At 32.4% G+C, this 6,001-nt stretch overlaps 1 long non-coding RNA gene across 2 annotated transcripts; it reads left to right on the top strand.

Annotated features, from left to right (window-relative positions):
* Positions 1–4,779: 4,779 nt before the first annotated feature.
* On the top strand, positions 4,780–5,732 carry LOC117692709 (uncharacterized). Of its 2 annotated transcripts, XR_010709828.1 has the most exons (3): positions 4,780–5,130; positions 5,338–5,401; positions 5,674–5,732. It is a non-coding gene; the product is annotated as an uncharacterized lncRNA (long non-coding RNA). The 2 variants fall into 2 exon arrangements; XR_010709827.1 differs by having other exon boundaries at positions 5,338–5,732.
* The last annotated feature ends 269 nt before the right edge of the window (positions 5,733–6,001 follow it).

A 6,001-nucleotide genomic window follows, 5' to 3' on the forward strand; every position in this document is an offset into this window, starting at 1 on the left:
AACTGGTCATAACAACATCTGGAGGATACAGATTATAACAACGTTTGGAGGATGCAGATTATTATAACGTCTGGCACAAATGCCAAAATTAATTAAACAGTAACAACAGGGTACTGTAAGTCCGGAAAACATTTAAGTAAGGAGGTAATTCAGGATTAAAACAGCATCAGGAAGCTGCAAAATCAACATTTTTACATCAGGATATCGTCCATCCCAGACTTTCGAGGTCAAATAACACCTGTTACTCAACATTTAAGCCACCAAGAGGGGAGAACAATGATAGTCAATGAAGACGTATGTTCAAGTTAACAGCATTGGATGTTTGTTACCTATGATGGAAATTTATTTGTAATTTGATTTTTGTATTATTTTGCTTGTGCTGATGAGTACACATAATGATATTACTACTTAATGTGCTAGTGTACAGAATAATAGAAAGGATATTTATATAACCTCGTGAAGGTTGCTAGAAAATTGGATAGTTATATTTGCAGGAAATTTGCATGAGGAAGGACAAGAAAAGAAACTTCTTTTGTAGGGGTTTCATTAAAGCAACGTCAGAAAACATGGAATGTTAGCAGTGTGGATATGAGATCAAAGAATATCAATTATCTGGAGATCAAAGAATATCAATTATCTGGAGATCAAAGAATATCAATTATCTGGAGATCAAAGAATATCAATTATCTGGAGATCATAGGATTTGTGAACTAGCAAAAAATTATCATAATGTCAACGAATACTGGTATGTTAAATGGTAAAATAATATAAATGCTGGATATAGACATTATTTGGGTCATTCTTTTGATGGTTTTTACCAGGTAAGTATCAACTTTTATTTTTAATATTCAAGAGTAGAGGTTTATTTTTCAGGTAAAATTTTCTGTTTAATATTTTGTGTTTTGTATCCCCTTGTGAAATGCGTTTTCTCTAACTATTATTTATAGTGTTTCAGTGATTTATTATGTGTAGCGAATTGTTTCATGTACAAACCTGGGTTTGACTTTTATGATTCTCAAAAACAGTGAAATGGCCTTACATTTTGTATGGAGTCACAACTCTGTGAACTAATGAGCACCCTTATAGCCCAGTACATGATGAGGTACTTATAGCCCAGTACATGATGAGGTACTTATAGCCCAGTACATGATGAGGTACTTGCTGGTATAAGAGTTATCAGTGAAAATTAACATGTTTTGTGAGTAATATTTGATTTTTTTTTAACATACATCTGTACACTCAAAACTAAGGCTCACCTCTTCAGTTTGATGGTGAGGAGAGCATACATGGAAACAAGGAAAAACTTGTATAAATGTATCACTGTGAGGAATATGTTCCAATAAAACAGCAGTGGATCACCAAGGAATGTGTATATAAATGACACTGATATCATGGACAGTTGCTGTTTTCTTTGTTTTATTTTTAAATCACAAGATTTATTTACATGCAAGATGATTTACATTATGTTGACAATGTGTTTTGTGGGCTAGATATTGTAACATGTATGGAAATATTGTAATTTCTTCTGTATATGTTGTTATAAAGTTTTAAAATCAAATTGAATATTTCCTGTGAACATTTTAGGGTTCATTTTGTGGTGTTTGGTTATTTGTTGTTTTTTGTGGGGTTTTTGTGAAGCAGCTCTGTTGACAAAGAAGATTTAAATCTCCTTTTTTTCCTTTGTGAGCGTCATTCTTTTATTTTCACATTATCTGCAAGAGAACTTTGTGAAAACAGTATAATGCAAGCCCCAATGAAACTTCATGTTGGTATGTACATAATCTGTAACAAAAAGGAAAGCATTTAAAAGTAAATGAAAACTATTTATAGTTAGTGGTTTATGGATGGTTATGTTTGATGGATTGCCAATACACATTTGACCTTTGATACTTGTCCATATTACGTCATTCCATACAGCTATCTTATTGATTCTTACCAGTTTTCACTTGATATATTCAGTAAGACCAGTTGTTTCATAGCCTGTTAGAAAAACTATGGGTGTTTTAGAAATGTTTAATAAAATAACGAGTAGGTGTGAAGATAGTGATAGAAATATTGCTATTCATGTGTACATTCTACGTGTATTTTAAATTTCTGGAGAAAACCCATAGAACCATAATGGGCAGTACAGAGTGTCTTAATGTGCGAATCCAGCTTAAAACGGTTAAAATCCGTAAGCCAACTGCAGGACATGGCCAGATGTGGAGAAGCATGTAAATATGCATTGGCTAATCCATCAGTATAGCATAATAATTATCAAGATTTTTTTTGTAGAAGATTTGCAATTCTACGTAAAAAAAATTCCTGAAAAATCAAGTTAAAAAAATAAATGCTTTCTGGATTGATTTGTACAGGTTAGAGTTAATGATTGAGCCGTGTTGAATTATCCAATTTATAATACTTTAATTTAATTAATGTATACATTTATGTAACTTCATTTTTTCTTTAAATTTTAGTTTCATTGTTGTGGATATCTTATTTCTGTTAATACACTAATATTTAACTGGTTTTGTTTTTATTAGTATTATTATTATTTACTACATCAGCTTAAAATTGTGTAAAATATGATGATACAAGTATAGTTGGTATATACATGTATCGAACTAAAGTTACCGTATTTACTTCATATTAAATTCCTATTTTTATGTTCATCCAAGTTTAAAGTACTAAAGTTACCTAATTTACTTCATATTAAATTGCTATTTTTATGTTCATCATGTTCATCCCAGTTTAAAGAACAAAAGTTAACGTATTTACTTCATATTAAATTGCTATTTTTATGTTCATCCAAGTTTAAAGTAACTCCATTTATATCCAACAGTTGCTGCTTATAGTTCTTTGTTTGTTAATAAAATTGTAAACTGTAAAATTGCTCGGTTTTTTTTCTGGAAGTGAAATCACCATAGAATCAATAATATAGATTTTATAACGCCGAAGTTGCTGCGGGTCAGAAAGCAACTAGATATTTGTTTTTAAAATGTTTATTTTTGTTAAGGCAGTTTTATCCATGATTTCGACCCCAAAGTTTGTGACTTTTGGTAGAAAATTGGTGTAAAATCGTATACTCATTATAAAATCTGAAAATTGAAGAGAATGATTTTTAAGAAAAAAACCCGTTTGGATTGGCGATTTTGAAGAAAAAATTAAAATCCGAGTGTTATAAAATAGAGCGAAAAGTAGCGTAAGGACGAAAGGAATCTGTTGGGTTCGGGCAGTAGAACACACTGAGCTGTTCCCTGCACCTCGAGAAAAATATTCTGGTCTATTGACTGCTCAAGGCATTTTTAATAGGTAACCAAAATTCAAGTGTCATTTGTTGAGTAATAAGCGAGTTACAGAGCTTGAAATTCTTCGCTATGTAAACAAAGCTTTTGTTTACATTTTGAACGATGAACTAAACAATTTTGTTTAAACCTAAAATGAATGTGTTAAACGATAGGAACTGTTTATTTATGCTTAAAGTAAATAAAAAGATAGACAAATAAGCTGGAAAAAGTTTTTATTGGTATATTGAATCTATATAAACAAACACGACACGTGTCTTGTTTACATAACAAAGATTTGTGAGTCGTGTATCTTGCTTATAACTCCACGACTGACTTCAAATTTCATTTTAATATTAGAAAAGCATTTCTAAAGAGTTTTAAATAATAAAAACTTAAAAATAAAATTTTACCAAAATCGTGACCATCCCCCTTTATCATGTTTAAGTTCACTACTGAACATATCCCTGAGCTTACGACCAGAAATAATCCTGTCCTCGTATTTAGGACCAAAGGTGGTCCTTTTGTTCATGATTGTAGTTTGTTTAAGTGTATAAGCCTAGGAAGGGACCATTGGAATAAAAGTTTAATAACTTTGGGTTCCATGTGGCGGTAAAAGTTTTCAGACAAAGCCCAAGTTTTTTGGTTAGGGCAAGTCCACGGGTTGCATTTAACAATGATGACAGATGTGTGGTTGCTTGTGCGCTCGCCCCAACGGTCACACCGTAAAACATATTAGTTGCACATTCATTCAACGGATTTTTTTGGCGTCAGTAAATCGGACCAGTAATGCATCGTTTTAATCGTCCCAGTAGTTCTCAGTAATCATGGCAATTTTTATCACTTCACACTCTCACGAGAATCAGCAAGACAAATTTAGACAGTAAAAACAATAACGATGTAAGCGACATACAGTCAATGTTACCTCTAAAGTTCATCTCAGTACACTTTCAATCAAAAATAATCGTGTGACGTCACAAACGTTTACACATTGATCCGAGGCGTGTTCAACAGAGCGAACGCTCGCGATCGGATATGAATGCGAACGGAGTTGGTTAACTGAACGCACTGCAAGCGCTCGCTAAAATCCAAAATGGATGACAATGCATAGGTTTTTGTTTTTGACATTTACAATTTTCGTTTTATAACACAGGTATTTGATAATCCGGAATATTCGATCGTTTAGGGTTTCATTATATATGCATTGTGTACATTTACGACAACAGGAAAAGCTGCATACGAAGTAGTAATGAAATTGTGGGAGAAAAACAGACTTTCGACAATCTGACCATTGTTTGGCTCTGCATTAACTGTGATTCAAAAAGTTATTCAGTGCTACAAACAAGGGGTTTCCTTGTCGTAAGTCACTATCGTCTGCTACCGCATCATGAATAAGATGGATAAGTATTGTAATGAAACTTTATATCAATGTGCTGTTTGTGAAGGTCTTTTCTTCACACTTTCTGACTGCAAGAATCACAGCTGCACTAGGCCTAGTTTTCAACATAAATGTGGTAGTGTTGATTTTGCGTGTGTTTGTTTATTAAATCAAAAGATCAATATGTGTGTTTAAATAAAATAAAATATGTGTTCATGTTCATGTTGTTTTCATCAAATCATCATTTCATTCTATATTCATCTTCTTCTTTTGCATGTTACTATTAATAACTAAACGACCTGATCGACGAGACAGTTGTATGTAAAAATATCAACGCATTTGATTGGCCTAGCCACTTTGGCGGGTCGTGCATTTTATAAAAACCAGTTAACAGGTTCTGAGAGTGACCAGACCAGTTACGACTCAGGGCGTAGGCAGAGCATATTCTAGCCACTACGTACATATAAATAGTTTCATACAGAACGCACAGTAAGTAGTTTTTATCTCCTACTAATATTTCCTCTTTTGAATGAGTGAATGAATGAATAGTTTTATAGTCTGCCAGACGTATATATTAATTTAGTATTCTGATAATTTTACTTTATAAATAATGAAAACGTAATGTTTACTTGTAACGCTGTATTCTATCCTCTAATATTTCATGTACTTTTTAATTGAAATACGGCACTGTTCCAGGTATATGTGACAGCTACATTGCCCAGATATAGTTAGATTAGATTCAGCTCGATTCCATAAATCGGTACGATATCCTTAGATATGCACATTATTACATTTATATTATATGTAATTCTAGAGCACTATTTTATAGCCAATTATAGCAAGTAACTGAGTATATAGTTGCTGATATCCATTTTAAATTATCAAGTTCAATAACATAAACGTAATTATTTTATTACCAATGTTAGAGTCTGTGGGACTGTGTGTTTTACTTATATAACGAATACATGTTAGCGTGCAAATGAAATTATTGTTTGTCATATTGTATATTAATATTTATGTTGATTATTGTAGGGCTGATCCCATATATAATATAGTCCTGGGGTCAGGCAATAAAGTGAGATAACCCACAACCGGACTTGTTTTCCTTTATAAAACACCGGCTACAATAAACATGCAATAAACATTATAGAAGAGTCCAGGTTAATAAGTTTTTTTGTTTTTTAAGAAATGATTCTTAATTATAAACAATGATTGACATTCTACAATTATAATAGCATAGTAAATATAACTAGAGCCGAGCTCGTTGCAAAGCAACGAGTAGGTCTTCCGTCGCAACTTCGTGTCGCGAAAGGATTGTCCATCAGTCTCATTAAAATACCTCCTTCTCCTGACACTTGTC

Source organism: Magallana gigas, chromosome 9 (assembly GCF_963853765.1).
Source record: "Magallana gigas chromosome 9, xbMagGiga1.1, whole genome shotgun sequence".
Classification (NCBI taxonomy): Eukaryota; Metazoa; Mollusca; class Bivalvia; order Ostreida; family Ostreidae; genus Magallana; species Magallana gigas.